At 37.7% G+C, this 14,711-nt stretch overlaps 1 protein-coding gene across 7 annotated transcripts in view; it reads left to right on the forward strand.

The window, feature by feature from the left end:
* KLHL32 (kelch like family member 32) overlaps window positions 1-14,711 on the forward strand; it is a 154,314-nt gene that overhangs the window by 8,810 nt on the left and 130,793 nt on the right. The gene's annotated exons all lie outside the window — the stretch shown is intronic.

Raw genomic sequence — 14,711 nt, forward strand, 5'->3', positions numbered from 1 at the left:
AACTTTGGAGTATGATTTCCATCAGCTAATGATATGTGGTGATATGACTGTTTTTGAAGACGAAAGTGTACAATATGGTTGTCGCTAATTAAAAGCCATTTATTTAGCACTTCCTGTGATTCAGGTAGTTGGATAATGGACTTTATATGCAGATCTCATTTAATTCTCACAACAACCCATTGTACAAACACATACACATACTATTAAATCACCATTTTGCATATAAAGAAATAGAGGCTCAAAGTTTAAGTAATTTTCTGTAACTGAGAGGTTAAATAAGCCACACGGTTTCTAGATGGCAGATCTGGAATTGAAATCCATAAATAGCTCTTGACCAGCATGCTATTCAACCTATTATATGGGTATAAAAAGAAAACCTGGACAATTATAAACCAGAGTTTTTTTGAAATATTAATTAGTGAATATAGTTATTTGAATTCTTATTTAATTTTATTGTCAATGTTATTTCAGTTTACTAGTGACTAGGTAATACTTTTGAAATATAAAAACATGAATCTCTATATAAATGGGAATATAAGTTTAACTGTGAATTTTTAAAAAATTTTCCTCACCCAAGTCTCCAAATGATACAGAAACCAACTTAAGCCCACAGGCAATTTGTTGGTTGGTTTGGATATTTCCAATAATAATTTTGTTTTTGATATTTAAGAGACAATATCAGTTGCACTCTATTGCCAATTATCAGACACAGAAAATTTTCAAAGATGCCAAATCATAAACGCAAGCCTTCTTTAGAAAGTGTTCTAAATGTGATGAAACCAAGTAATGTAAAGGATAAAGAAGTAATTATTCAAAATGTCTGTTTCTAGAACTAAAAAGTAGGGATTAAATTATAAACTGCAGAAATGTAGCAGAATGTCTGTAATGTGACCTTTTAGTTCCCTTAATATAATGATATGTTTTACACACCCTCAGGATAACATAACCTTTCTACAAGGTATTAATCTTGTAGAAAGGTTATGTTATTCAGAGGGGCTTTTGGAAAAACAAAATACTTTGAATTGCATACCCATTGTATAATCTTAGTTTTGTCTTCTTGTAGACCATAATATAGCCGTCTTGGTGCTTAGTGTTTTTCCACTTAGGCCTCTGCCATTGGGCTTTGAATTTAATTTGGGGAAATGGCTTGATTTCGTGTATATGTGTATGAGAGAGAGAGAGAGAGAGAGAGAGAGAGAGAGAGAGAATGCACACATGTGCAAGAGACCATTTCACTTGGTGGCGTTTAACAGAGTTTGCTGCTACTCCCAGTTTTTCATCTTTTTCATTTTAATAACCCTCGTACCCTGGTAGGTTATGCACAGAGAATGCCTCCTTTGTAATACCTGTTTGAGGATATTTCAAAAAGTTCATGGAAATTTTGAATTAAAATATAATACAAATCTTTCCATGAACTTTTTAAAGACCCCTTGAATTATGAAGCTTCTGAAGAAAACCATTATTTGCATCTTGCAGATGAGGAAACTAAAGTGTTATACATTTAAATAACCTGCCCAGGGACTGCCAAATATTAAGCAAATGAGCTGATTTTCACACATCTGTCTTCCTGAGTACCAAGTTGTGCTTTTTCCACTTAAACCCTGCTGGGTTCATACACAATTCCTTCAATTTTGCAACCTGTTTGTAAGATGAAAATTAAATGACTTATGCACTGATTGTTCAGATGGAGAAACTAAAACAAAGTTGGAACAATTGGCAGTTAATTCTTTTCTAAGCACTGTGCTAAAGTGCTGGAGTTACAGTATTTAACCAGACATAGACTGAGCCCTGTGGAGCTTGTAATATAAGTATTATACTGGATGTAATTTTTGCCTTGTAACCAGTATCTTTTGTTACCTTTTGCTGTATAACATACCACCCCAAAACTCAGAGAGCTGAAAAGTTTTTCTGGTCTGCCAGCTCAGATGATCTGTGCTGGATTTGTTTTTGCATTCATAGTTAAAAGGAGGATTAGTGGGGTAGCTGGATGATCTAAGTTGGCCTTGCTTACAGATCTGGTAATTGGTTAGGCTGTTGGCTGGGGTAATAAGGGAAACTAGGCTATGTATTTCTCACAAACAGGCTAGCCTATGCTTTTCACATGGCAACTAAACTCTAAGAACAGCAAGAGGGCATGGCATGCCTCAATACACAGGTGTTTTACATGCTTCTGTTTGTGTTGTGTTTACTAATGGCCCATTGGCCAAGCAAGTCACATAGCCAGGCCCAGAGTTAGTGTAAGAGGGTATACAAAAGCATGAGATGCAGGAAGGGGGAGAATTTGCTGCCATTTTTGCAACCTACCACTGTCAAGAACTATCAAGGATCTGGGATTTTACCCTACTTGCAAGCTAACTACTTAGCCTAGTACAGTTTCATAGATGCTGGTAGAAGACCTGAGACTTCTAAGTCAGAAACGAAGGACAGTTTATTACTCAGCAGCAGCAGTGTCTGAGTCTCAGCACACTTGTACCTCTCTCCTGAGCCGCAGTTTTCACAAGATGACACAAAAAGGGCCAGGTTGTATTACTGCACACAGTGTGGGTTATGTAATAGGAGAAGATCATTAAGAGCTTAGGGAACCAGAATCTTTTATAATGAGTAGTCAACATGTCTGCCTTTTGCTCTGGAGGGAGACATTATTATACTGAATAGAAAGTCTGCCTATCCTTTGTGCTGCGAAGAGACACTATATCTTCCAGGATTGTCAGAAAACCCGCCTTTTGCTCCAGAGGGAGATACCACTCTGTCTTCCAAGGCTGTTTCCTATAGAAAGATCCTTGCAAAGAGAGTTCAGAACAAAGGACAGTTGCTGTCTCACTTGTAGTATATGCAGAAATGCAAGAGACCCATGGAGAATTGTCTCCCAACAGCCATATACCCTAACTCTAATTATGTTTGTTTTCCTTGTGTCTCATGCTATAGCACACTAAAACACCTGCAAACAATATTCTGTCTCAGTAATTTCTGTTTTTCATAACACTTATAATGTTGCCACACATTTTGTAAGTGCTTAGTAAATACTTGTTAAGTGAATGAAGAAATGTTTTCTAATTGTCGTAGAATTCCATGTATATTTCAATTTTTAATATCCTAAACATAAAAAATATACAAATTATTAATGGATTTTTTTCCCCTTCTAGTGTGGTATGATCTGTTCAAGTTAATTAAGAACTTTGATGTAAAGTACTCTGTACTCTGACATCTGGCAGATTATTTTAAAGCTAAAGTAATTGTTCTGATTCAGGAAAGGGGCGCCTTAAGAGGGAAAAGGCACAAGCTTTAAAGTAAACTGTTTGTTTATATTGGTCTGAGATTTAATACCAGCTTTTCTTGCTTAAAATATGAATGATGAATGACAGTTGAATACAAAGTACTATGACTTAATGTGGTCATCAACATTTTAAAAGAAAGTATAAAAACATTCTTTGGCCAATTAATAATGCTTTTAAAAAAAAGGCTTAATTTCAGCAGTATGGGCATAGCATGGCCTTAGTCAAATTTTGTAACTGAGTCAGACCAGGGACTTGCTTTATAAAAGTGGTAGGACGAAGAAAGAGATGAGCTTACGAGTCAGATCTGAGTTTGAATCCAGCAGTAGGGACTGTATCTCTCTGTTCATCATTGTCTCCCACAATGCCCGACAAATAGTTGGTGCTATTTTAATTAATGCGTTTCTGGTTATTCATTCTCTTCATTATCTATTCTGTGAGCACAGCCAAGTCATCTTACTTCTGTAAACCTATTTTATTTCATCTGTAGATTGCTGATATCAAGGATGGCTCTCAAGATGGGTTGATACAGAGATTTAAATGACATTTAAATCTCATTTAAATTTTAATATGATTTAAATGAGATTTAAAGACTAAGCACAGTATCTGACGGTAGACTTTCAGGAAATGTTAGCTGTTTCACTCCTTGGATGAACGTGCCATCCCTGGCCATGCTCTGCCTGGGTGTTAATGTGAAGAAAGGTCATTTCATCTTTAGGCTCAGCTGGTTACCGGCTCACTCACCTTTTGATGATGGGTCAGAATAACTTTTTGGTTTTATCCATTCCATCTTTCTATTTTCTGAATTTCATGCCTTCTTCCTCTTGCTTAGAACATTCCCATAGCCATCTAACTTTTTCCCTCTGCTAGCTGTCCCTTTTCAAACCACTGTGCAGATGACCACATCTTTGATTCTCTGCTCAGCTCTTCACTGTGTGTGTCTGCCAGACTCCTGGAGTGGCCTGTTTGCCATCTCATCATGACTCATCCTCCCCTTGATTACCCCATTTTTCATCTGATGCTGCAGCCACACTGTCCCTCAAACACACTGTGTTCCACCTCAGGCCCTTTGCACGTCTCAGCTTTGCTAATGACCATTCTTTCTTTCTGTAATCTCCTGCTTGCCTCTCAGTCTACCCTGTCCATCTTCTAAGGTTTATCATAATCAACAAGGGTGACATCCCTCAGGAAGCCTTATCCTGACCACCTCTGTCACTTCCCTACCCTAAATTCATATGCAAGGTCCTCCTTTTCTGAAATCTTAAAGTTTTCATCTTGTCTCCATTAGGAATTAAAGATTACATACCATGTGTTGTAGCCCCTTTATAAGTAACATCTCCGAGAGGGACTGTGACTAGCTGAGGACTAGCGAAGTCCATCAAAGTGCTGTTGAACACAATTGAATGAGGAAGTCTTGAACCAGGTGCATCAGGAAAAATCAGGGGTCTTGTGATCTAGAGTGGGTGTGAGAGAGGTAGAGATGAGTCAGCCTCTGGTCCCTCTTCCCTTGGGAATCCCCCTGACAGTGGAGCCCAGCATGGCAGCCCTGGGCTGTGGCCCTTTGTAGGTTCTGGAAGCTGTCATTGAACGTTTGCCACCTCCGGCTTCAGTCTCCATGAACGCATATATTTTCTGGCCAAGGAAACAGATGTCTTGACTGTCTAACATAGCTTCGTGTATGTGTTGGTAAAGTGATTCAAATATGACATTTCGGAATGTTAAATATTTGAGCATCTTTTTCCGTTACAGCCAGGGTGTGCTTCTGCCTATGCAATTTTTAGATTTGAGGGAAGGGCATAAAGCCCATGACAAAATCTGTGTTCCACGTTTTTTTATAATCATACTGTCTAGTCACTATTTGATTAAAATGGCATAAAAGACTATTAAATGAGTACATAATATATAATTAGAAATAAATTTTTTAAATTTAATAAGCATTTATTACATACCTACTATTTTCTAGACACCGAATGAATTCACAGTCTGATAGGAGATACAGACAGGTGAACAAATGACTGCAATACAGTGTAATTGGTTTTAGGGGCCTGGGGTGGTGTTTGAACTCGAGCTTTGTTTTTATCCCTTGTCCCCTCTTCAGCATTCTCAATCAATAACAACAATAATAAAAACTACCATTAGCTGAGCATTTACTGTGCATCAGGCACTTATTCTAAATGCTTTATGTCTATCAACTCATTTAATCCTCTGAAGAAATCTGTAAGATGGGTATTACTATCATCTCTGTTTTAAAAATAAAGAAAAAGAGGCCCAGATTTAAATAACTCACACTAGAGACATGAAGACTGGTTAGGGAAGAGCTGGTGGTGGCCTGAACTAAGCAAGGAGCAGATGGCCCCAGAGAAGAGGGTATGTTTGAGGAGTGGTTTGAAGCAGGTTGTGTGGACAGGATGCACGTGGTAGGTAGAATGGACAGGACATTGTGATGGATGGTGAGGGGAAGAAATGTCTTCAGAGTGAGTGTGGCTCCTGCTCAGGGGTCGGGGTAGTGGGAGCAACCACAGGCCTGAGGTCTGGAAGCTGCCGGGAAGAGCAGGCACAGGCATTTGAAGGCAGCTGTACCACTGAGGGAGCAAGTGAGGAAGGCTGTGTGTGTACGAAGATGTTTCTTCAAGTCTTTCTCGTGGGATGGAGCCAGGGTCTTTTTTGTTATTTTGATCTTTGCATCCCTAGAGCCCACAACACGCCACCACGGACCCCCATCTTCATTCTCCCCGTTACCATCTGATTGGAACAGTTTTTTGCTGTGTTGTGTACATGAGTCCTCATCAACCTCCTTAGAATTTCCCCGCAAGAAAACCCATATACATACTCTCTGTTCAGCACATTAGTTTTGTCTTATTTCCTAAGAAAGTATCCTATAAAGACTTGAAGGTAATAGCACTGCTGACATGAAAACATATAAATGGAATCACTGTTGGGTTTATGCTGTCTCTAATTTGGTTGTTTTCTAGACTCCTTATTAGCATTTCTGATTCTCAGAAATCTCATGTAGAGACACATGGTGTATTTAAAGGATAAACAGCAGCATAACACTGACAGTTATTTGCTTTCAGCCCCCGAGCCTGCAGCCTCCTGTCTTTATTCCTATCCTGCTTCTCAACCTCCAGTAACTCTGTGAACCCCCATTATGCTGTAAATTATCCAGTAAATTATCTTTTTGCTCAAAAAATAAAATTAATAATAAAAATGCATGTACTTTGTAAACCATCAAATGCTATATGAATATCAAAGGACTTTTAATAGTCAGTTTTTCTCTTTCATTCAGTCATCTATGCCACAGCTTTCTTCTGGGCACATTCTGAACAGTCACTGGGCTTGCTGCTATAATTAGGATGCACTCATTTGATCTGCAGGAATATTGTCACAGTCTAATTAGAACAGTTCTCAAAATTAAATTTTAGCTGGGAGTAACTTACACCTAATCTCCTTTTTAGAAAAAAAATGAGTAAAATTAATAGTAAAATACCCCAAAGTCCCTTCAATACATATAGTAATTATTTTTAGTTTAGAGTTTTGATGGTTACTATAAGCATATAAAATTCTACTGCTGTCCTAAATAGCAAAGCATTACTCTGCAGTTATTTGATTGGTGCATGAATGGCACTAAAATTAAATCCCATGATGTTCAATACTTTCCACAGTCAATTGTGCACTGGCCTATCCTGTGATTAATTACTTTTCTTGAGGCCAAACAAAGCCTCAATACTGAGTCCTGTGGTCATCAGGTGTTTATGAGGCCTCAGTATTGAGTCCTGTGGTCATGAGGTGTTTATGCTGAAGTAACAGCATTACTAGTTCTTGCATATTCAGCATTACACTGTTCTTTCCTTTCTCTAACATGTGTATTTTATGTATTGATTACAGAGACACCAGAGTGTCATTCTTATAGTATATTTGACTTATGCATTTCATTAATGCATGGTAAACTGTTTTCCATCAAATGAATACTTTTTAACATTCAATTTTTAAAAATCTGTTTATAGAGATCATTAAGAAATAGAACAATGACTGTTAGGAATTAAAGAGTATGGCTACAGAATGAGGTTTTACCAGCTTTGAAGGTATTTTGAGGATCCTAAGAAGAAAAAAAATGGAAGGAAACTTCTAATGGGCCAGATTAACAAGGCTATGGGAAAGTGATTCAGGTGTATGCTGCTTTTTAAAAGTATATTTCTTTTTTTGTTTGAGTTTTGATAGCAAAAAAAAAATCAAGAAAATAACTTATTTGCAGATTTTAGTCATCTGTTTTCACTGTGCTTGATGGAATTTTGACATGAACAATTTCTGATAACGTAAAAAGGTAAAGATCCAGGTATTAGGATCATTTATCCTTGCTATATTCTCTGGCCAATGATAAACTTATTTCACTTTATGCAATTATATTTAGTATATATCTATACTAAATAATTTACCTCAATTTTTAAAATGTTTTTTTCAAACATTTACATTTTAATTTTCTTAGATTTTACTAGTAAAATCTAATTTAATATTTTATTTTATTTTATATTTTCAATGCAGTAGCTACTGCTACTTTATGGATAAATGTGCTTCTTTATTATACTTCTTAATGTGGTAGGAACAAATAAACTGCATTATAGCTAATAGTGCTCAATGGTACCTGGAATTCACCACTAGCTCAATCCCACAGACATTTACTGAGCATCTACTGCATGCAAAAAGTTTGTGCTGGATGCTGCAAGGGCTACATAAACATCACACTGCAGCCTCTGCTCAGAGATGATAGTTGAAACCTCAGGAACATATGAGATTGCACATGAGAGGGAAAAGAGAGAGCAGAAAAAAGTGTCTGTGACCAGAACCTAACAGATGCCTTTACACAGGAGGCAGAAAGAGAACAAGAAGATGGCCAAGGGGACAAAGAAGGAAGAGTCAAAGATGTATGAACATAACCAGGGTGTACATTTTAATCAAAGCCAGAAAAGGAAAGGGTTACAAGAGATTGGTATGTTCTGTAGAAGATCAAGGAGGATTAAGAAAAATACAACAAGGTGGTTTTAGTAAAGTGATGGGAAAGAAAGCCAAAGTCTAAGGGGTGGTATATAACACTATCGATCAAAGTTACTTAAAGTGTGGTCCATGGACCAGTGCCAATCTGAAAAATGCTTGTTAACTGTCCATGCTGATGAGCTGCAGAATTTAAGTCAGCCACCTCATGACACACTGTGTTAGTTCGACGGGCATTTTTTCAAAGGAAGTCTTTCTCAGGGAAGTATGTATTGAGTTCATTTTTATTCTGGTTGGAGTTTCTTATCTTGTCCTGGATGCTTAAGAAGCCGTTCACAGACAACTGACTTTGAGGAGAACTGATATAGATAATACACAAGTAGATAAGTACATAATTCCATTTTCAGTTAGATTTTATAACTTCACTGTTAGATAATATATGGTATGATTATAATTTCTATAGAAATACTTTTTTTTTCTATAGAAATACTTTTGCCATTTTCTAGACATTGAATGAAACTTTCAAGATATTTTTTCTTTGAATAATTCCTGTCACTATTATTATTATTATTTTTTTTTGTTTGGCAGCTGACCTGTGAGAGGATTCAAACCCTTGACCTTGATGTTACCAGCACCACACTCCACAGAGTGAGCTAACCATCCAGCTCCATTGGTATTTTTGAACACATGGCATAATCATTTTTCTTTTCATTCTAATCACTTAAAAATATCTCTAAAAAATATTGCACATAATTGCCAAAATGTGGAGCAACCAAAATGTCCTTCAGTAGATGAATAGGTAAACTGTGATACAAAAAAGTAATGAGCTATCAAGTAATGAAAAGACTTGGGGGAAACTTGAGTTCATGTTACTAAGTGAAAAAGGCCAGTCTGAAAAGACTCATACTGTATGGTTTCAACTATATGACATTTTGGAAAAGTCAAAACTATGAAAATAGTAAAAAGATCAGTGGTTGTCAGGGGCTTGAGGGAAGGAGAGATAAACAGATAGGGCACAGGGCATTTTCAGGGCAGTGGAACTATTCTGTATGATACTATAATGGTGGACACATGTCTTCATACATTTGTCAAAAGCCATAGAACGTACAACACCAGGACTGAATGCTGGTGTAAACTGGGGACTTTGGGTGATAATGATGTGGAAATGTTGGCTCGTCGATTTTGCCATTCTGATGGGGAATGGTGAGGGAAACTGTGCTTGGGGAGGGGAAAGGGGCTATGTGGAATTCTGTACTTTCTGCTCAGTTTTGCTGTGAATGTAAAACTGGTCTAAAAAATAAAATTTATTAATTATTATTTTTTTAAATGAAAGAAAAAATTGCAGGTTCCTCACAGCTTTTTCATAATTGTTTTATTGTCTTCAGGTAAGGTGATCTTCTAGTGAAGGATCTATATTTTTTAACACTGAGTGAGCAATTAGGTTTTGAAAACAAAATGTATCCCTTTGGGGAACAGACAACTTTAATACACTAATCTTAGTCAATCAGATCTTATTTTCAAAGAGTTATTCTAAGAATAACAGGAATGGATACTTTTAGATGGAGAGCAGCACTCTGGAGATGATCTGAGTGGCTCTTCCATGAAAGGGCATTGCTATTCATCCAGACAGTGTGTTGGCATCTGCATATGCACAGCATTATACTGATGCTGTTGTAAGAGAGAAAAATAAATAAAATACTATATTAGTCTGGGTTTTCCAAAGATAAAGAACCAAAAAGAGATAGATGATAGATAGACAGACAGACAGAGAGACAGATTGACTGACTGACTATATGGAATTGGCTTACATGATTATAGAGGCTGAGAAGTCCCTGGATCTGCAGTTGGCCAACTAGAGAACCAGGAGAGTTGATGATATAGTTCTAGCCCAAGTCTGAAATCCTAAGAACTAGGAGAGCTGATGGTGTAAGTTTCAGTCTGAGTCCAAGTCCAGAGGCAAGAGAACAATGTCCCAGATTGAAGAAAATCAGGCAGAGAAAAATAATTTCTTTTTACACAGCTTTTTATTCAGGCCTGCAACTGTTTTGATGGGGCCCATTCACTTTAAGGAAGACAGTTAGTCTACCAGTTCGATTTCTCATCCAGAAACACCCTCAGAGACACACCCAGAAATAATGTTTAACCAAATATCTGGGCACCCCATGGCCCAGACAAGTTGACACATAAAACTGAAAATTATAGATATTCTCTTTGCCCTCAAATAACTTACAATTAGTAGAAAAGGTAAAACATACACACATAAGTATAATTCAAGGCAGAATGGCATAGGAGCACATAATCTGAATCTCAGGCTTTTAGGGAGTCAGGTTTTTATATGAGCTCTGAGCTTCGTTTGATTCTCTCCCCCATATGTCACTCTTATGTGACAACTTCTCCTTCTGTAGCTTCCTGCCTCCTAACTCTCCAGCACTGTGTACAAATCTCACTTCCTAGTTTGCTCTTTCATTCATTAATTCATTTATTTAGTCATCCATTCATTCCACAGTTATGTATTGAGTGACCACCACATGCTAGGCACTGTTCTAGATTGTGAGGATACAGCAATATATACATGACAGTAGAGACATAATGTGTACAACAGACAAAATCCTTGCCCCTTTGGCATTTCCATTCTAGTTGGACAAGAGTAACTATAAAACAAAGAGTTAAGTAAATATGAAGTTTGTTTAATGGGCTTAAAGGCTGTGGAAGACAATGGAACAGGGTGTGGTAGGCAGGGTGGCTATAGTGGTGGTGGGAATTGCTGCTTTTCAATGGGATGGTCTGGGAAGGCTCCAATGATAAGTGAAGGAATAAGCCACATTCCATCTGGTGAAGAGCATTCCCAGCAGAGGGAACAGAAAGACAAAGCCGCAGTTCGAGGGACTAGCGGTCTTTGTGTGCAGCAGGAGGCTGGTGGCTAGAGAGGAGTGAGCTCGTAGGGCAAGTAGCAAGATGTGATGCCAGATCACAAGTGACCAACTTGCAGGCTGTGATTAGGGTTTTAGTTTTTACTTTCAGTGAGATGGGAAGACCTTGGATGATTTTGACAGAGACGTGACATTTTCCAACTTATTTTTTGGAAAGACAATTCCCCAGCTTCTGTAGGGAGATGAGGGTGGAAATAGGGACTCCAATTAGGAGGCTACTTGAATAAGACAGGAACAAGATGATGGCTTACACTGGGACAGCAGGGCTGGAGGTGGTGAAGACTGTTAGATGCGTTCTGAAGGAACAGCCTATGGAATTTGTGGGTAAACTGGCTGTGGGATGTGAGGGAAATGCAGGTGTCAAATCTGACTCCAAGACATTTGCTTGAGGCACTGCAGGGTTGACTTTATCCTTTGCTGAGATCAGGAAGACTGGGAATACTAGTTTTGCAGTTGTGTGGATATGATAACTACAAACTATGGGATTTCCCACTCATTGTCCAGTAATTTATGCACATAGGTTTCCCCCACGAGGTGGAGAGCTTCCTGAGGGAAAAGGTTTTGATCTTATTTATTTTGTTCTGTAATGCTGAGCCTCACACTTGCTGAGTGAGTGTTTGAAGAGTGAACATGTTGACTTTAATGCAGAGAGTGTGCAGTTTAACAGAAATTCTGGGGTCCAGGCAGGGCATATATACAGAGTTTCTGGAGTTTATGCTGATTCTCACCCACTTTACTTATCACTGGTGGTACTGTTAAGAGTAGAGTATTATTCTTGGTTATGGAATCATACAAAGGTTTCAGTCTCTGTTGGAGTGAAACATTCAGCAAACGGTCAGTGTATATTTGTGTGCAAGATTTTGTGCCAGACCAAGAGCCAGTCTGAGAACACTAGCTGGAAGCCACTTCTGCCCTGATAGGGGCCAAATCATGCATACTTCAACAGCAAATGAGAACGCCATAATAATAATAATAACAACAACAATATCTACCAATAAACACTCTCATTTTATTTTTTAAAAAAGCCTTGTAGGTAGGTGTTTTTATCCCCAATGTGTAGGTTTAGCAACTAGTGGCTTAATGTCTCTGAGTTTTATTTTCTCCTCTAATTGTAAAAGTAGGTGAATTGTTACTTCTTTGGGCTGACGTGGAAATTAAATGAGATAATAAATATCAGGTTAAAACCAATGGTCTGAAACCTACTAGATACTAAGTTAATGGTTTATTAGTATTGGTGATCATGTTTATTTTCCAAGCACAGGAGAACAGAGTTTTGGTTTCTAAACCAAAATTCTCTTAGGAATCAACATTTTTTAAGGCTACTCAGCAAAGACAGTTTTCACCAATTGTATCTATATTTTAGATCTCAATTTTTCTTTTATTTTGAAATCATTTTTCTCAGGGCTCTACTTCTCAGATGTAAATCTTTAATCTTTTGAGTATACTCCAAGCTCTCCAGGTACCCAAATCTCTCTTAACTTTTGCTTCTTTAAAATTGGCAGGCCATGCTGTTGCCTCTGCTTTAATTTACAATCCAAGATTAGTGGAAACATAATTTTAAATGTTTAGGAAGTTGTGTGTGGGATTTAAAAAAAATGAAAGTGTGGTGTTCCTTTACTTTATATATCATGGAAGGGGGAATTTATATGTGTTTTGTTGTTGATGTTGTTGACATATGGGCTAGTTTGCTGTTTTGAACATAATTTGTTTTCCACTTTGAATTCTCTTTGAAGTGGAGTGGGACCTTGCTGGATGCTAGAGAGGAAGGCCATCCTGTATCTCATGTTCACAACTACCAAAGCATCATCCGTTTCATATTTAAGAGCAGTTTGAAAAGTGTGTGAGGGACTTCTTGACCTTAATTCGAGTGTCTTAAAAATGTATGTGGAGGTTAGAGTTTTGGGAAAATTTGTGTTCCCCTTGAAAGAGCTTTGATACCAGTCCTGGGGACTGAGGGGCATTGTCAGTCTGAGGACCTCACACAGAGGCTTCTGTGTCTCCAGCCCACAACCTGGAGGACTCTGGGAACTTCTCTGCAGCCTCATAAGAGGAAGACAAAAGAAACAAACTGAAATGGCTCAAACAAGCGATTGTTTTTTTCCTTAGACTTAGGGGAGAGGAAAGGATTGGGCACTGGTTTAAAAGAAGGGAAAAAAAAGTGAGCATACAGGAAATATTTATAGGACATCCTTTGCCATGCTCCTGGAAAATGATCGAGAAATGGAAGCTGGTAGGAGCAATGGTAGCAGCAGTGGACAGGTGGGGAGGCAGAGGCAGCCGTTGCAGAAGCAGTGGTGCATGGTGCCGGCGGGGCTGGGGCAGCCGCAGTGATGGTGCTGAAAAGTCAGACTTGTGCAGGTGCCCGAATCTCCCTCTGCCCCTCTCTCTGCCGAACACTCAGCCCTGGACTTTGCACGTATTAGGGGCAGCAAATATTTTGCCAACATTTATGAACATCATTCAAATAATTACAAAATATTTTATAAATTGTGTTCTATAAAGTGCATTGTTCTTGTATTTGATTATATATCCTCTTGTTATCTTAGATTTATAGAAGAATATATTCCTCTCACTTTTGTGTGTATGAGTGAAGAAAGAACTACAGAAGTGTTTTCTTAAAGAAAAAATAGCTGCCTAATATCCTGCTGCGTATTATATTTTGGGTCTAATGTTGAAAAACAACTATCCAAATGACCTCAACCCTTGCTATCTAGGGAAGGAAATAGCAATTATTTTTAGATCTAATAAAAGAACCTAGAAGAATAAAAGGCACATTTCTTTATATTTCTTCTTTGACTTTTTTTCCCCTTCCAAGTGACAAGACAGTCACTAGTTTCCCTGAGTCTTTTGGACAACAAATTAGAAGTTTGGAGTACCAAGGTTACTATTCTTTACTGGAGATTGCCCAGCAAGGCAAAGCAAATATTGGTAGATGTGTGGAAGTGTTTTCTGACCATATCATTTATACTTGGTACACACAACAACCTGCTTATAAGAAGATTTTACTTCTGGTTGTTAAAACAAGAGGTTCCCAACGGAGAATTATTGTGTTATAGGTGGAAGTGGGAGTAGCAACAGTGTTGTGACACTGTGTATTTATCACACCATGATTTCATTGCAAGGTCATTTATTTCTTAGCTAGCCAAGTCCACATTAGGTTAGCGCCTAAGGTTATATTATAAAATTGCTTTTTTTTTAGAATGGGAGACATGTTATTTTTTGAATGCTGCAAGATATGGTTGCTGAAAATAATAGGAACCATATCTTTATAGTCTAGGCAGAAGTCAGTTTCAAGAAGCTTTTTGATAAAGCACCTAGAAAAACCAGTGAATTATGTCCTAATGGTTCAAATGAGATAAGCTTTCAAATGGTGATGGCAATTATTAATTACTCACCGCAAATTATATGTGTGGTGGGAGCAAAATCTCAAAGCTATAATAAAATTTGTGCCTTTTTACGTAATAAATGAAGAAAGTTACCTTAAAAAGGCAAAGAAAACTTCCTAAATTATAAAGATGTTGAA

The sequence above is a fragment of the Cynocephalus volans genome, chromosome 5 (assembly GCF_027409185.1).
Source record: "Cynocephalus volans isolate mCynVol1 chromosome 5, mCynVol1.pri, whole genome shotgun sequence".
Lineage (NCBI taxonomy): Eukaryota > Metazoa > Chordata > Mammalia > Dermoptera > Cynocephalidae > Cynocephalus > Cynocephalus volans.